This window comes from Semicossyphus pulcher, unplaced genomic scaffold (genome assembly GCF_022749685.1).
Source record: "Semicossyphus pulcher isolate SPU_LCO1_2020_fin unplaced genomic scaffold, fSemPul1.0.p SCAF_22, whole genome shotgun sequence".
In the NCBI taxonomy this organism is placed as follows: Eukaryota; Metazoa; Chordata; class Actinopteri; order Labriformes; family Labridae; genus Semicossyphus; species Semicossyphus pulcher.
The window spans coordinates 10,752,721-10,771,107 of record NW_027211696.1 but is presented as its reverse complement, the minus strand read 5'-3'; positions in this window follow the sequence as shown (position 1 = coordinate 10,771,107).

Below are 18,387 nucleotides of genomic sequence, written 5' to 3'. Positions count from 1 at the left end.
ACTTGACTAAATCCTTGCCATCCAGCATTCTGTGAACTTCTCCATCTGTTGAAGAAACTCCCAGAATGCATTTCCTGAACAGCTCTTCACCTTCAGTTCTTCCTTTCTGGCAAAGATGCTTTCTGAATAGCTTTTTATCTCTACAAGGATTTAACTTGAATATTCAGAGCGAAGGAAATGTCACCAGTCTAAGAATGTCCTTCAGGATTCACACAGGACAAAACTCTTAGCAGTCTGAATGGTCAAGTCCAACCTGGTGCTTGTGTGCATGTGGAATTGGTGCTAGTATTCAACTGCTGTGCTATTGTCTGGTGTGACGAGGCTGGTATTTATAAAAGGGAGAATCAAGATCAGCAGCCATTGCAAAAGTACATTGATTGGTCTGCTTTTGGCCCTGTTAACCTTTGACCTTATCAAGTAAAGTTAAGATGTTCCATCCTGTCACTTCCTCATTTTTTGTCCAGAAACTTTCTGTTATTCTTCTCCAGAAATAGGGAAAGTGTTGTCAAATAGGTCAACAGCTTCTAGCCCAAATTACAACTCATAACCAGACCCCGTTCAACCCTGCCAGAAATCCATGTAAACTGTAAAACCATTGCATACGCAGAAGAACACAGATCATAAGCACATCTGTATCAAAAAACCAAAGTGGAATGTTAGATAAATATGCTGTCGCAGAAAGAGTGCAGCTAGACAGCTAAATACACAAATTGCGAAATGCACCCCTGGCGTCGTGGCCAAACCACGACCACAATGAAATGTGAGCAACAAAAAACAAACAAAATCCAAGCTATATAAAAACTATAGGAGTATGAAGGAATCAAACTGCCAAACAAAAGTAAAAAATATATATAAATAGATGAGTATGCCATGAAAATGACGTCAAAGTAAATAGGCCCGCCCTTATTCATACGACGGAACACAACTCATGTCAATCAAGGGTAAATAAGTGAGTGGAAACAACAAAATCTCTGTTTTTCACCATAAAATAACGGCTTGTTTGGTGTTCAAAACCCTGCCAAGTGTTGAAAGAAGCAGCCCAGAATTCATCTACCAGCCCTACGCTATTTCCCTCAGCCCAAGGTAATCAAAAGAAGCCCAATTGGGCGGACACCCGTCCAATCTGGCAACATTTAATAGGGACATCTAAATAGGGAATTAAAGGTATAATAAATAGCATTTTGTCAACAACACATTCACTCATTTTCTAATGTGAGAACACGCCCACCCCGTCGAGCTAACACCGACAGCGCCACGGTTACCTTTGCGCTAGCATGCTAACCGCCGGTTAGCTTGTCCTTTCCCGGTTTGAGGCACATACCTGTCCAACAGAAAGAAGGCCAACTCTGCATCGCTCTTTCGCCATGTTCACCGGTCTGAATGGGGCCCAGTTGCTAATTTGAACCACTCCCACACTCACCTATGCTGTGATTGGCTCAGGGAAGCACAACAGCGCCCCTCCTGAAAACATCCCAAAGCAAAACAAAACAACAGAATAGATGCAGAGGGAAGGGTCTCACAAGGGTCTGCACACACACTCACCAACACACATGTTTAGAGGCCAATAAGTGATGATTTATATTATATTATTTTTGTAAAAGTCTATTTTATTTTTCTAGGAAAATCTTACTTATTATACCTTTAAATATGTGTAACTGGATTTTATTTTGGTATCTGGTTCACAAGCCAACAAAAAGTGAAAGCTGAGGCGATCAATGCTCCCCTCCTATGGGGAACCTTGAGGAATTAGAACCAGCAGGTGGATAATTGAGCAGCAGGCCATGACAAGCATAAGTAACAGCAGCGGGGAATGAGGAGAGAGTTTGACGTCTTAAATTAACCACCCTATTGGCGATGACAGCGTGCACACTCAGAACATCCTGGACGCAGCATCTTGCGGTTGACAAAAGATACGTCTGTATTCGCATCCTCGCGTGGTTTGAGATACCTGAGACCAGATGTGGCCCCGGGGAGGAAAGAGGCCTGCAGGATATTTTTACTAGCCCTGTACGGGAGATGACGGTGTTGTAAATATTTATAGAAGTATTTGCAGGTCCTGCTCGGAGAGAGGAATAAGAAGCGCTGGGAGCTGCACAGCTCATTTGCCTAAGAAAATAGTTTGAAATAATTGCAGAGTTATAAGGCTGATAAACTCATTGGTGCTTAACTTTAATCTCTCCTCACTTAATGGCCTTTTAGCATAGCTTTTAATACACAGTATGAATAATGGTTGATTATCCATCTGGTGTTTTACTGTGAAAAAAAGCGCTCACTGTTTGAACTGACCTTCGAGGATTTGACTTTGATGACACCGTGACTCTCCCCGTTGTCTCTTCTGCTGCATTCTATAAACAGATAGTGGCTCAAATAGGATTTTCTCCCCGAGGTGCAGAGGCAATAATCCACTTTGTAACGTTACCTAACATGACAGGCAAATTTCTCAATTTCCCCTAAGTGGTGGGGAGTCAAGACTTTGCTTAGGTTTGCGTTTCAAATCTGAGCGCACGCACATATTTGTGTTAAGATGTTAAAGTCAAAAGACGAGAGCAGGGCTAGCTAAATCGTGGCGGTTGAGTTTTATTTTGAAATGCTACTTTAGATTCCACGCGCTGTCCCAAATTTGCTATAGCCATTTCTCTCTCTCTCTCTTTCAAGCACTGCCCAGCCATCTGTAGAGTCCTGGAGTGGTCCCTAAACACAACCATACAGAAGATGGTCAGCCATGGCACACAAGAAAGGACGGGAAAAACATGTCATCAATCATAAAAGCTTAAGGCCAGGAAGGCTACGGCAACATCACGCCATTTGTCTCTTTCTCTTTCATCCCCTCTATCTTTCCTGCCTCCATTTTATCCCCCCTCCCCTCCATCCATCACTCCCTCAGCCCGTCCTTTTACTCGAGCCTTAATCCCATTTTCCCTTCATCCACTTCTCCTCCCTCTCGTTTCTCGCTTCCTGCTTCGAGTCTCTGTCGAAGGCCAGTTTTGTCTGAATGTTTACTGTTGCTAGGAAACATGAAAGTCCTCAGACACGATGCATTGATTTCTTGTTTGATTTCTGTGCGTGTGGACTAGCTGTCTTGCAAGATGGTGTTTTTCTAGCATCGTTCCCCCGAGGCTGCTAATCTGTGTAGGGTGTGGTGCGGGGGCCTCTGTGGCTCAGGGGTCGAGTGGGTCCCCCTCCAATAGTGAGGTTTGCAGTGTACCACTAAATTAGTGTGTGAAGGGTGAATGTGACCACTGCGGTTAATTTACCATTTACAAACGACAAAGGTATACTCTGGGAATTTTTTTCAGTAGAAATCTTTACTTTTAGAGCAATTTGGAATCAATCCAAAAGGTAAGACTGCGTGCTTGCTTACGTTGAGGAGAGACCTTCTCTGCTCTCTAATTACAGTAGAAGGATCAAATTGTGAAACAAGCAAGAATTAAAAAAACACTGGGCCCCGGTCGTTTGAAGGTAATCGGATCTGATTAAAGCCATAGGATCAAATCTTGAAAACAGGTTGTTCATAAGAAATAAGGATTACGTAATCGTGGCTTTTATCCGGGTAAAACCTCCAGTTTATGTTCAAAACTTTTGAGTAGGGTTGGAATAACTTTTGGATATACAAATAACTGGATTACAGGAACTAAATGTAATAAAAGTTTTAAGTAGCTCAAACAGAGCACATTTTTTTTACAATGATGTCGATACTCTAGACATGTTTTTTAATATTTTGCTCTTGAATTGCTGAATCGCTATTGTGACATAGCAGATGACGTATACTTGAGGGTTGTGGAAAAAATAAAAGATTTGGTCCCCATAAAATATTTCACCAAACAGCATCAATATCAAACATAAAATATTTAAATAAAAGCTACTGGATGTTGGCGCCCCAAGTGGATGAAATGTGTAATATGAAGTCCCATTTTGAGCGCGAGTAATCTCTATTTACAGAATATAAATGTAGAGTCTGTAGGCAGTGACGTGAATTTTAGGGACGGCAAGTGTTCTGGTTTCTGTTTGTAGTACGCTTGTAGTCCGAGTAATATTGACCAATCTGCAGCGTGTGCAGGAAAAACAGTCCGCGTTGAGAGCAAAAGTAATGACATCCCGGCTCCCATCAGCTTCATCTGACAACATTTAGCTTCTTATTAATCTCTATAAACAGACATCTGCATGCTAACGGCTAACAATCAGCTCTAGATCTAAAATTCAACTTGAGATGAATTCCCTTGACGCCGTGTCACAAAAGCCTTTCAGCGTTCAGATTTCCCGACTTCCTTGAATGCATCAGAAATGATCGAGCCGACCTCCGTCCAACAAACGAGCATTTTAAAAGTAGTTTTCATCTCCTCTTGAGGACAGACCTGACAAAGCTTCATTTTGACTTTTTACTAATCTGCATCATGATGTTGTTATTTCAGCAAACCTAAGACCCGTTAATTAAAGTAAATCACAGGAAAAACTGGTTATTTTTCTGTAAACAATGCAGCACGCGGAAAAGGATGTCTTGACTGGAAGCCGTTTATAGCCAACCGCTGCTACACGGCCAGCATGTGCACGGGTGTCCCCAGAGGCTATATCGTCGTCAGACTATGGCCGATGGGATCTGAGATTGGAGCACTGGTAATCTTGATTTGTTAAAAGTCCGTACCCAGTTTTCTTTTAAATAAAGATAAAAATAAGATGGGCTAGCTGATCCTGGATAGAAGAAAAGGGGATTCCCTAATCTGGATAATTCTTATGTGGATTAAACCTTATGAACAACCAGGCCTTGATGATGGCAAGTTTGACGATTGCAAAATTTGCAAATTGTTTGTTGTCAGGAGGGGCGCTGTTGTGGTTCCCTGAGCCAATCACAGCGTATAGGTGAGTGTGGGAGTGGTTCAAATTAACAACTGGGCCCCATTCAGACCAGCGAACACGGCAAAAGAGCGATGCAGAGTTGGCCTTCTTTCTGTTGGACAAGGAGGTGCCTCAAACCGGCGGTTGGCATGCTAGCGCAAAGGTAACCGTGATGCTATGGGTGTTAGCTCGGCACGGTGGGCCTGTCCTCGTACGAGAGAGTGAGAGTGAGCCCAGGAGGAGGGGCCCAGTTTGAATGTGCTGTTGACAAAATGCAAGGAAAAATCTTGTAATGCGTATCAGCTGTGTACAGACATGAGACACAGTGTGAGAGCTGCTGTCTGTCTTTGTGTTTGAGATGCTCTGAACACTGGGCTTTATCGCTTGTGTGAGTGTTTTGTTTGCCTTCGCGCTCTGCCAGAATTTAATCTAAATTCAATTTTCACTGAGATTAAATTCAGTAATAAATTTCTCTAAATGTTGTGCAGTATGAAGACCTTTCCCAGAAAATGTGCTCAAAACAAGGAATAAAACACAGAGGAGAGGAGGTGTAATCCATGTGTGGACAGCACAGCGGCTACATCTGCAGCTTCACAAAATAACGGCTCAGGGAGGAATCGCAGTAGTTTTTCAGCTGCGGAACAGTTTAATCACATTTTTCATATGATAGGGTAAGCATTAGAGAGAAGACGGAGGGAGGAAAATGTCTCAAGGACAAAAGCATGATGCATGCTTTGGAGTGTGATGACTGCAGATAGGGCCTATCTCCTGGATATCTTTTATTGCTTTTATATTTGCTCCTGTCCTTGGGTTCTTCATGAATTGGAATTTGTTTCCTTGAAGTGCATTTCTCCCCTCGCACGAAAAATAAGCACATTGAAATGTCAGGCATGAGACATACTGCACCCCTGAAGACTCCTCAGCCCACAGTCGACTGCCGGTGGGGAGTTTAAAAACCTGAACTTAATTGTAAAACCTAGTTTTAAAGGGAAGTGGTGAACACAGTATGTACAGTACTGTTTATTTCTAGGGTACATGCGATCAATATTACTGTTGAAGCAAAGCACAACAACAGCATTCACATATTTTATCACTTTTTTACAGCAATCCTCATGACTGACTTTGTACAAGTACCACGAGTCTGTTTGTGCGGCTAAACGTGGGCCATTTTTAACACTGTTTTTAGCATTTTCATGATGAAATAGCCAATTAAATAAAGGCTTTTTACTTTGTAAAAAAAACATATATGTTGACAAAAATTCAAAAGAATCAAAATAAGTACGTCTTGTCTGTATACTTTTGCAAAGTGACGTGATGCACATGAATGGTCCTGGTGCAAAGAGACAACATTCTGTGATTCTCACAACATTAAGGGTCCGATCAGACAGAACGCGTTTTAGCAGCTGGGGGCTTTTTTGTAGCTGTGTTCAATGAGAGGGACGCTGCTTTTCACATTTTTCCACTCTGTGAGGAAACGCTCTGAGTGCCTCGAGTTGAAAAAAACTTCAACTCAAAGCAGAAAATCGCCCGACGTCATTGTCGTTTTTTCTCATTGTCCAATTGGATGAATGGAGAGGTGGGCCTTCTGTCAGTTTACAATATAACGGTGAGGTTAATGATTCGGCGGTTGCCTTGACAGCAGTAGACAAAAAAAAAGGCGCCGCAAGCTGCTCTTTTTAACTGTACGCTTCAACAGAAAAGGCAGTGCGGTGCGCCTTGCGTTTTACAGCCTGCAAAACACACAGTCACACTCACACTCTGTCTAATCGGGACCTAAGTGTTTCAGCATAACCTCATTGAAATAAGTGCAGAAAAATGCTTATCCTGTTCAGGATGGCAGGGGGACTGGAGACAATCTCAGCAGTCATTGTGCAAGAGGCGGACTGATTGCCAGTCAACTGCAGAGACTGACAACCTTTCACGCTCATATTCACACCTTAGAGTCACCAATGAACCTAACAGGACCGCGAAGGAAGCCGGAGTACCCGGAGGGGAACCCACACGTGCATGGGGGGAGAGCATGCAAACTCCAAACAGAATGGCCCACTTCGTCCGAACCAGGAACCTTCTAGCTGTGAGGCGACAGAGCCAACCACTGTACCACCGTGCAGCCCGAAGCGTGAAATTGCAAACAAAAAAGTTGCTGAAAGAAGACTGTAATGCACATTGGTAAGAATATTATAAAGTGATATGAAGATTACGTCTTTATTAGACTGGTCAGCCAGGCCAAATAATCCAATATACAGTCATGTGACTGTTGCTTTAAGACCAACCTGTAAGTGCTAAACACTGAAGAATGGATAACAGATGATCAGACATGTCTTAATGGTCAATCATTCAGCCTTTCAACATTATGGGCTCTGTATAGACATTCTCTTTTGGCCTCTACCAGCATCCATAGCTGTTCATTCTAGTATCCTCTCACATGAGGGCCCTAAATACTCCCCTTTCTCCCTCCTGTCCCACAGCCCTACATCCAGACACCCATTCAGAATGTCACAAACAGAGACAGCATGAAAGCACATACAACTCCACATGTGGAGTCCAAAACCTTCCACAACACGTTCTTTTAGCTGGCCAGCAAGTGTTTAAGGGCGGACAGCACACTTTTTTCACAGATTTGAACAAACTGAATGAATAAACCAACCGAAGGTGCTCCGACTCATGCCAGCTGCCTCCCAGATGTCATATGGAAGTGAGGCGACGGTAGGCAAACCATGGGGTGCTGTCACTTTCCCCGTGACAGGGAGCACGCGGGGACCTAATGGTTTGCCCCCACTGTCAGCTGCAACCACCCAGCAGACCCCGACGAGGACTGCTCAGGAGGTGTGCAGCTTTGTTGTTTACTCCTCCTGAGACAGTTTGATGAATGGATATCTGAGTGAGAGGATAAATTCTTTGCCCCTATAGATTTGTTGTCTCAACCCGTTGTGGCCAGTTCCCATGTTCCCGACAAATTGTTTCAATAAATAATCATTCCACCATGTCAGGAGACAATGCATAAAACATGCCTCCCCATACTCACGGCTGCCAAACTCGTGTCTCCATGTGAGGCAGTGGGTGTAGAGATCACAGTGTGAACTTGTCTCATGTGTTTTCAATTTAGGCTGGCGGGTGGGTGTAATCAAACTTGGCTACTAATCTGACATACCGATATTTTAATGTCCTTCGTTGTTGTTTTCTGTCATAATGCAGCTGTAAAACGACAAAACATAATGCCTGAAACATGTCCATAAAAATGTAGTTTGAGAGGAGTGACCCAAAAGATGTCATTACATTTAAATTCATATTTTCATGTATGATCTTTGTTTAGTATTTCACTTATATTTGGTTGTTCAGTTTTCATTTCCTGTTTCATTTTGTCACTCTTCCCTCTCATGTTGCTTCACTTCCTGTCTTTGTGATTGTGTTGCCCCGCCCTCATTGTTTTCACCTGTGCCTCGTTAGTGTCACCTGTGTCTGATTACCCCATGTGTATTTAGCTCCCTTCTGTACCAGTTCACCTTCATCAAACTTTTCAAACTCTCTCCTTGCTCCTGGATTTTTGTAGCCTGGATACTCAAATGAGCCTTGTATTTTTTGCTTTTTGTCTTGTTGGAATAATTCTTGTAGTCTGCATCTGGGTTCTCTCCTTTTCTGTTAAAACTTGGACATATATAGGGCCATGACACTTTACATAAAGAGCAGGTTTACCATGTTACTGACAAAGACCCAACATGAATCCACCACTAAGTAACAGTGGCAAGGAAGAACTTTAAAGGAGACATATTTTAGCTATATTATCAATTTTCTATGATTCTAACGTCTTTTTGAATCACGTTGGTAAAGTTTGTTCGTTTTAAAAATTGTATACATATTTTAAAACATAATTTTTCCGAGCCTTCCTCCTGAAACGAACAAGCTGTTTTGCCACATATATTTTGTTTTGGCACCTGCCACCCCTGCTGCCACCCCAGTTGGCAGCTTTGAATTCAAACTAAAGTTGTGGCTCATCGGAAATCAGAACCTCTAATGTCTGACTGCAATGAATGCATCACCAGATAACTCCACCCCTCCCCCACCCCCGTGGCACAGGGCCATGATGTGACATGTATGTCTGATTGAGGTGGTTTACATTTGAGGCACTGTCTGACTTCCTGTTTGGAACGATCTGCTCTGTTTGACGCGTGCTTGAAGCGGCCTCCGTCAAAAATAGACTCTGCGCGTATCTTTAGTGGAGCACAGCGGAGAGACACTTCTGGAACGCGCCGGAGACGGACCAGCGTGTGAATCACGCGTGCTGATGAATCACGAGCATTGACTTGACTTGAATGGGCGCGATTGAGTCCGCCGGTCACGGCGCACACGGAACGCGGTGGAAATGGACCCTGTGGAATTTGAGGGTGATCAACTATTTAGGAAGAAAAGTGCAGGGCTAGTGGAGTTGTAGTTTCAACTTCAACTAATAGGAAGAGAGTGAAAGACAACAAGACAGCATGAGGTTGAAATTCCAAAATTAACCAAAGAAAAAATACACACCCAGGCTTAAATGCTATGCTGTATGCATTAACACAGCCTGACGGTGAAGCATGTATCTAATGTAGATATATCCAAGTCCATGTGTGAGGGGCCGGCTCAGCTGAAACGAGAGAGCTTCGCCAAGACCCTCCAGGGAGGAGCCAGAAGAATCTTCCGAGCTGGAGTATTCACAGTCCAAAGATGCCGCTTATCGTTTCCCCTGTAGACATTTCTCTTTACCTGATGCCCCCAAGAGTATTTTGACCTCACTTGACGGGTATGATAATTGGAAAAAGGCCACAATGAAAGACAGCGGTTTCTGTTCTCATGCCAGATCTGAAAGCCATGTAAAAGCAAATGTTTGCATGGGCGGAGAAAAAGAATATGAGTGACAAAAAAAACCTCAAAACAAGAAAGTTCATGAGAGCTTTATGGAGTCTGAAGTGGCGGAACACCTGGATGCTGCAGCATTAACTGATAAGATTATATGCTTATATGAGAAGCATGGGCTGGAATATCAGGAAAAGCTTGTAGGCCAGGGCTGCGATGGCACTGCAGTGATGAGCGGGGCACGTGCAGGTGTCCAAGCAAAAATAAAAGAAGTAGTCAAACATGCTTTCTATGTTCATTGCAGTGCACACTGCTTAAACTTAGTCATGGTAGACTCTGTAAAAAGTGTAACAGATGCAGGAAACTTCTTCTCATTGTTAGAACGATGGTACGTATTCATATCTGGGTCTTATGTACAGAACAAATGTCTGGAAGTGCAGCGGGAGATGTTTGATGGTGCACCAAGGGAACTCCAAAGGCTTAGTGATACACGTTGGGCCTGCAGGCATGTAACATGTTGCAACGTAATAGATAGATTGCCTGCAATAGTACGGGTGCTTGAAGAGATTGCACCCGAGAACCATCCACAAAGAGCTGTTGAAGCAAGATGGATTATTGGTTCAGATTGATGTGTATTTTGTCGGATGCCTTGTACTGTTCCGAAAGGTCTTGAGTGACTCTAAATATTTGTCAGAAATGCTCCAGTCTAAAACAGTGGACTATTCTGAGGCTGTTGAACTAATTGAAGCACTTCTACTACCTTATATATTTCCATCTAAGGCTTTACCAGTGTGCCACAATAATGTAGCCAAATGTTATTGAGTTAAAGTCTTAATTTGGGGGCTTTCCAAGTGAATATCGATTGATATGGCTGCGATTAAATCAGCATATATACTTCTGCCATTGGGTGCCACCCCTCAAAATCTCCTGCCAATCTGTGAATATGTTTCTAGTCATGATTGGCTGACAGTATTTGGAGTGACCACGTAGCCCCTCCCCCATGAGTGTGATTCCACGTGGGGGAGCGTCCGCCACACATCACTGTCATTTCTAAGTTGTAGAAAACTTGGCCGCTCTAGGATCGGTTATTCGGACTTATATGTCTCTTGCCCAATCGCCGGGAGGTATCGGAATGGTGAGTTGAAATGTTGACAATGACTTGACTACGAGCTAGAGCAAGAAGGCAGCCTGAGGTGAATGACGGTGAATGATGATTGGTTAATTTCAGCCAATGCGAGGTTCTGCGTAGAAACCTGCAGCTGTTCCGAATGGCCCATTTAATTTACAGAGGTCATAGTCCTCTATGCCAGGGGTTCCCAACCTTTTTGACTAAACGGACCAGACAGCAGCACTAATATTTTTGACGGTCACGTGCACGGAAATACAGACAGATCATATCTGTATTTATTCAGTGAGGAAACTGCATCTAAGTTTTTAATACGGTACAAGGCGGCGAGAGGGACGGCGCGGGTCAGAGACAGATGATCGACAGTGTGATCCAAGCAGTTTATCCAAATTTATAATGTGATCCAGCAGTGAGCAGTTTATAATCATGCAGCGCAGTGACGACGCCGATCTGTGTGTTTCTCAGGCATAATAGGGTTGCGATCGCTCCCGTCTTTCCATGAAAACCCTTTATAAACCATAAAATACGTCTTCACACAATGTGATTGAGATGAGCCGGAGGTCATCCACGTGTAGTTGATCAGAGTTATCATGCCGCGCAGGGAGGAGACAGACGTTAGGAGCAGATATGATGCAGACCTGTGTGTGTGTTCTGTTCCCGGTACCAGTCCGTGGACCGGGAGTTGGGAACCCCTGCTCGATACGGCGACCCCGGGTTCAACTCCCACCCTCGCCCCTTTGCCGCATGTCATCTCCCATTCTCTCTTCCCAACTTTACCCAACTGTTCTCACTACAAATAAAGTCATAAAAGGCCAAAAAAATTTCTTTAAAAAGAGAGAGCGATGGACAAAGACAGACAGGGAGACGTACCAACTGTAATAATATAATATATGTAATATAAGTTACAATTGTAGCAGTTGAAGTCATGCATTTGTATCCATTTCTGACATTAAATTATAAGTGTAACCATGGTTTCACAACAGTATCTAAAAAAAACCTCCAGATAAACATAATTAACCTTCCCTCTGATGCTTGATTTTAGTTCAAGAGGAGTTTCAATCACGTCCATGGCTACATCAACTGCATTTAAAGAGACAGCGACAATAACCACTTCAGTAAATGACCACGGTCAATATGGTGTTTCATTCATGTCTACATCAAATCAATAACATATGAAAACTTGTCCAGACATTTCATAACATTATTACAGCATATTAAGCAGAGAGCTTAGGTTATTTCTTCTCACACTACTAAAGAAAAAATTCCCTCTTAGGTCCTAATGAGGACTGCAGAGCCTTTTATATTAGGTTATCGTGTCTCGACCTATGTGATATTGATGACAGGCAAGCAACTGCAATCATGAAATTAAGGTCTTAAAGTCACAACAACAGAATGAACGGCAGTTGGGATTTCTTCCTGTGATTTAAAGGGTCTATTTAATGGCAAGTGCGTGGTTTATAGCTGTACTCATGCTCATAATTTAACAGCAACATCATCATATACTCTCTAACACACAAGGTGAAATAGCAGTGTAAAAGAGAGACTAAGAAAGTGAAATGTGAGTAGGAGTGTTTGAATAAAGGGGAAGGTGAGAAAAGATGGAACAATGGAGAAACCCATTTCCTGTGCTTTGCTAATAGCGACCCTCAAGTCCAAGGCCAAATAAAAAGTGGTTTTCCCTTTCATGGTTGGCAAAACCTAACCAATGCCGGTATACAAAACATGTTTTTTATAAAGATGCATGAGTAAAGAAGGAGAAACTTTGAATGTACTATGCTGGTTAAACCTAACCAGCTGGTTCACACTCCCAACTCATCAAATACGCACCTACGTACGACTGCCTGGTAGGACATTCACCAAGAAGATGGAGATTCAAACCCCATGATAAACCACAGTAGTAAACATTTACTTCCTTTTCCTACAGCTGAGTCATTTTTCATCTAAAGAAATTACAACCGTTTCACAGTGTTAACCCTGCATTTTAAAATGATGTTTTCAGCTAGCTTTATGGTTAAAGTCAGACAGGTTTCGCATATTTATCATTTCTAACTTAATATTTTAAAAGTTTGAAAGGATATTAAGGGCCTGTGTCCACTAATGGCGGTTTTTGAGCTGACAGCGCCTATTTTTCACACAAAACCAATGCAGTTCAGCGTTTAAGCACTCAGAGTCCTCAGCACAAAAACACCCTGTTTTTTCGCCACTTCCACTTCCCCGTCACCGACCAATCAAAATCAAGAAGGGGCGTGACTTACAATATCAACTTTGTCAACAACAATGGCGGAGGAGAAGCTAATCCTTTCGTTTTTTCTAGGGTACAATTCTAGTAGAGGTACAGGTCTTGTGCTGCTGCTAATGCACGATTTCCTTGTGCTCGTGTCTTCTTTGTAAGATTGCCTTGAATTATAGCAAATATTAAACATACAGTCAACCGTCACTGCTAAGGGAAGCGGAAGTTAGCCAGCAACGGTTAGCGCCAATGAGAGGAGCTCTAATGTTGAGGTTGTGGGCGCTTGCCGCTGTTAGTGGACACAGTCCCTAATAGTTTCTAACTTGACTGTGGAGCCTTGCTGATGCTAGAGGCATACCTACCGCATCATATTTTGAAGCATATATGGCCAATGACATAGCTGCTTTTTTCTAACGAGTTAGATGAATTAACCTGTTGGTCTGTCATTAAAGTAGGATCCTCATGAAGAATGATTTTTCACTGCTTTTTGACATTTGGGAAAATCAAGGAGCAGTTAAATGGGCTTTTTTAAAAGTTATTAAGGTTCCTAATGAGCATGCAAAGATCTGTCTCAGCCACATGATTTTGCAGAAAGACATTTTGCTGTTGATTGCAGCCACACGTTTTCCCTTTAATGTGCATAAAAATGAAAGGAGATACTTTCGTCAGGTATGTTGGAATAAAGTAGTACCCAGCTGTGGCTCTCTACCAACCCCGGCCTGTGTTAAAGAAATTAAAGAAAATGATTTTAATAGTAGAACTTGAGGGAGCTCTATTAGCTGGTGGTAACGAAAATTTAAATGGTAGCAATTTTGTGAAGTTTTTTCACTCTGAAAAGCGTAATCACTCCAATTATTGTGATGAAAGGACCTTACACGTTTGCATGGTTATTTTGCAGCAACCTGGTGGTGGTTGTGCAAGATTTAATTAGGGTGACCACAGTGGAAGTAGCATGCGTATTGTCCGCCATTGAAATGAGACGCTGCAGATCGAGCCTACCTGCCTCCTTCAGATGGCTATAAAGGGAGTTAATCAAGCGAAAGTGAAAGCACTACATGCAAGCTGTTATGGATGACATATGCTGTAAGAGCCTCATAATCTATTCTGCCTTCCAGCATTACTGGCATAACGACTTTAAACAGTATTTTTTATTTGGATTTGGATGCGTCTTCAAGCTGAAGGATGTACACCATCAGGCCCGTAAGTCACCACAAGAAGTACCAACAAAAGAAATGTTGGTTTGGACTTAAGTCCCGCCTCTGACCAGGTAGTACGCTAATTATAGCTTTTGGGGTGGCACCTAGGGTGGCCAACAAGTTTTCAAAGAGGGCCCATGGCACCCCAGGCCACCCCCTGGAAACACCCCTGCAGAAAAGCAAAACCTGCCAAAAAAGGGTAACTATGACTTAAAACAGTTAACGTGGGTGTGTCTCCACCAATTATAATGATGAAAATATGTAAAGACAAGGATGTGTAAAAGGTTATAGTTCGATCTTGACATCAAAAGTTTGCCCAACAACACATTTAGTTTTTTATTCATCTGTAGCAAACATACACTTCCTTTTTCCCGCTGTTACAGCCCTATTGTTATTGTCCATTCCACTATTTCTGCCCCATCCTGACTATAAACATTTTCAGGAACCATCACATGTCATTGCTGTCCTCTGGGGAAAGTACAACACCGTGAACTATTCAAAGACAGGTCAGGAAAATGGTGAAGATTCCCAGAACGCAGTTGCCGGTGACAACATCCAGTTGACAGACGGAGAGGGACCAAATAACTTAAACCGAGACTGATGTGACAGGGGCCACCATTAAGACACTGACCAGTTGACAGACTGTGTCATGCAGACAGACAGACAGAGGCGTGGAGACGACAGGGATAGAGACACGCGGAGAGGCGGCAGACAGAAAGAAGAAGAGCGGGGTGACATACCGACAGACTGATGCAGCAGCTTCTGGCATTAAAGTATGAAAGTTTGATTTAAAGTTAGACTGAAGATTGACTGTTTAAAAGTGATGCTCCAGACATCAAGAAAAAATTTATTTTAAATGAGGCAGCCATAAAACTTCACTCAGCATACGCATCACAGCTGCAATGCAGTGTTTGGAAAGCAGATACAAAATAGCGTATCACCATGCAATACAAAATGTATTGATTTTAAAGCGTATGTTTGTGCTTATATTGTCCAATGTATATCGTCTTAATGCACAATTAGTATCCTGTATACAACAGTATGAGATAGCCAACCATATAAAGCAGAGTTTTAACTCTACTTTTCTTTCAAAGTTCAACTTAACTTCTGCAATAATTAATGTCTGCAACAGCAGACGATGTACTCTGTGATTCATTTGCCCTCTGTTCTACTTTTAAAAGTCTGAAACTAAGAATGAATACGTCTGCCTACATAAATACAGCTCCGGAAATAATTACAAGAGCACTGCAAAAATGTGTTTTTCTCTGGTTCTACTATTTATAGGTTTGTGTTTGTTTTCAGATGAACTTTTATTTTCATTGAAAACATTTCTCACTACTTCCAAATACAATGTTCTCATTTAGGGCTTTCATTTGCAGAACATCACGAATGGTAAAGAAAACCAAACTAAAGTTTAAAGTTAGGAAGAGTTCAGAAATCAATATTTGGTGGAATAATCCTGTTTTTTTATTACAGCTTTCCAAGGGCGTAGTTTTCATTGTGACATTGGTGGGGACGACAACCGCACTCTCCCTGCCTTATGAAGGATTCATGAATTCACTTACAAATAACTATCAGTGTATCAATCAACTTGTCACTGAGAAGAAGAAATTACTTAGGATATTAATTAATAGTATTATTTATAGTATTTAAATAAACTGCACTCACCCAGGGGAAGCGAGTGTGCTTGAATTTGATTATGAGACATGTTGTTCAGCTGTATCATTTTCAGTTCAGTGAAGTGTATGAACTGTAGACTGGAGTCCTTGTTTACCGTGACAGACAGAGTGACGGCTGTCTCATATAAACGACTCCTCTGCTGGCTATAAGTCGGTAGGTACAATTCAGTCATTTCTGGACATTAGTAGGGACATGTCCCTACCCAATCCTCCGCCCTCGCAGCTTTCATGCATCTTCAGGCATGTATTCCACCACCAGTCTTTCACGGTGCTGTTGGGTGATGCTATGCCACTCTTGGAGCAAAAATTCACACAGGGCAGCTTTGTTCGACGGCCCTCTAACTTCCTCTTGATCACACTCAGGAGGTTTTCAATGGGGTTCACATCTGGATAAGGCTGGTCATATATATATATATATATATATATATATAATAATGACAATAAACAAACACACAGAAGACAAATGAGATTTGCATACCTAAAATAAAAATACATTAAAAATGTATTTATGTTTTCCATGAAAGTGCTGAGAGATGCTGTGGCCTCTTAATTGTTTCCGAGGCTGTATAAACCTTGTGATGTAGCCAAACAAAGCGTGCATTATAACAGTAATTTAAGCGTTCTTACCTCAGCAGGGCAGACGGTCACACTGAGCCTGCTACACAGCACACAAAAAAAACAACAGTAGCTTTTTATGCTAGAGCGTCATTTTTACAGACACTGTTTTGTCCGGCATCGTTACTTGTTTAAAAAAAAGAGCAACCAAACATTCAATTTTTAAGAAAAGCGCCCTGCTGACGTCACTTTGCAGGCTAGTGTAACGCTGATAGATATTATAACACTGGGTTGTCTCAGCGTTAACTATACATTTGATATACTGAATAAAATATACCTTTGGGATGTGGGTACAGCAAGAACACGGGGACAACCTCTACCAGTGTTGTGACCAAGTCATCTTTGCTCAAGTCCCAAGCAAGTCTCGAGTCATTTTTTCTTGGGCACGTTAAGTCAAGTCACCCAAGATACAGCACTCTTATCTTAAGTATCTGGGATCTTTATAAAGAGAAAAGACGAGGTATTAGTAGCCTGTGTAATAATGATATTATTGGCCAATTTATATAGCTGTATATTTATTTATATACATATATATATATATATATATATATATATATATATTGTATCTGTATTATCTTGGCACAGACGCAGCCATGATGACGGTCTGGTCTGAGACCGTATTGAGTAGTAACGAGTATGACTGATGAGGCTTCTCTTTGGGGAAAAAACATCAGGTAGCGGGGGACTTTGATGTTGCGTGTTGCCATAGCGAAGACTTTGACATCACGTGACAATGACAATCACGTACCGGGGAGCTTTTTGAGCCATCCAATCCCAGTTTGCGCTGCATACATACTTGATAGTTAGACAGAAACTTGACAACATAGATAGATACATTGATAGCTAACATTCAAACTTATGAACACACGCAAGTCATCCGAGTCATCATGCCTCTAGTCAAGTCTCAAGTCATTAACCTGCCTGTCCAAGTCGAGGCTCAAGTCATTTATTTTTTGTCAGGTCAAGTCGAAAGTCATCAAAACAGTGACTCGAGTCGACTCGAGTCCAAGTCTCAAGTCCACATCTCTGTCCTCTCCTGTGTCTTGGTAGACCTTTAAAGTTCATTGCAACCGTAGGACATCTGAACACTCACAACTGTGATACCTAACTTAACTGTCGTAACCTTACAGCCAGAGTGCACCTTGTTAACCAGTACTTTCTAATTATGATAGAATACAACAAAAAATATATAAATGTAGTTTCCATTCATTTAATCTATTCAAATGACGCAAGCTACAAAGTAAATTTCATCTTACATTAGGAATTCAAACAGCACGTAAACGTTCCTTTGGTTTGGTAAGAAGCCGGTGTGGTCTCGCCTTACCCTTAAGTACCACTAAACAGCTGTCTGCCTGCATGTAGGCTACAGTGAAACTTTGTTTACTTTCACTCTTATTGTCTCGGTGTAACACTGCCAGCTGCTCTCAATCAAAACCAAGACCCCCGCACACCCCCTCCATCTGGCCGAGATTAACACGAGCATGTCTGATATTTCCCCTTAGACCTTTTTTCTGATTTGGAATAATAAAAACAAACAGTGGCGTAATTGTTGGAAACATGAATGGAATCAGTTGCTCTGACGTCAGTATTTAGTGCATGTACTCAATCGCATGTTTTGAATCAACTATGTCACAGTAGTCAGTATGCACAGTGTTTGCTCTTTTCGTGTGAGAAGAGTTTCTTTTATTCTGAGTGCTGAATAACTCAAGTTTTAGTCTTACAACTTTTTTGTTTTTATAGTTTCATTTGAAATACTTTTTTTCAGAGAAACAAAACTTCAGAGGTTAGTTCGAAGTCTTTCTTATCTTTATAGAAAGCTTGGACCGAGTTGGGAACTGCCACTACTGTGAATGTTTAATGTGTGTCTGCAAAAATATAACATTA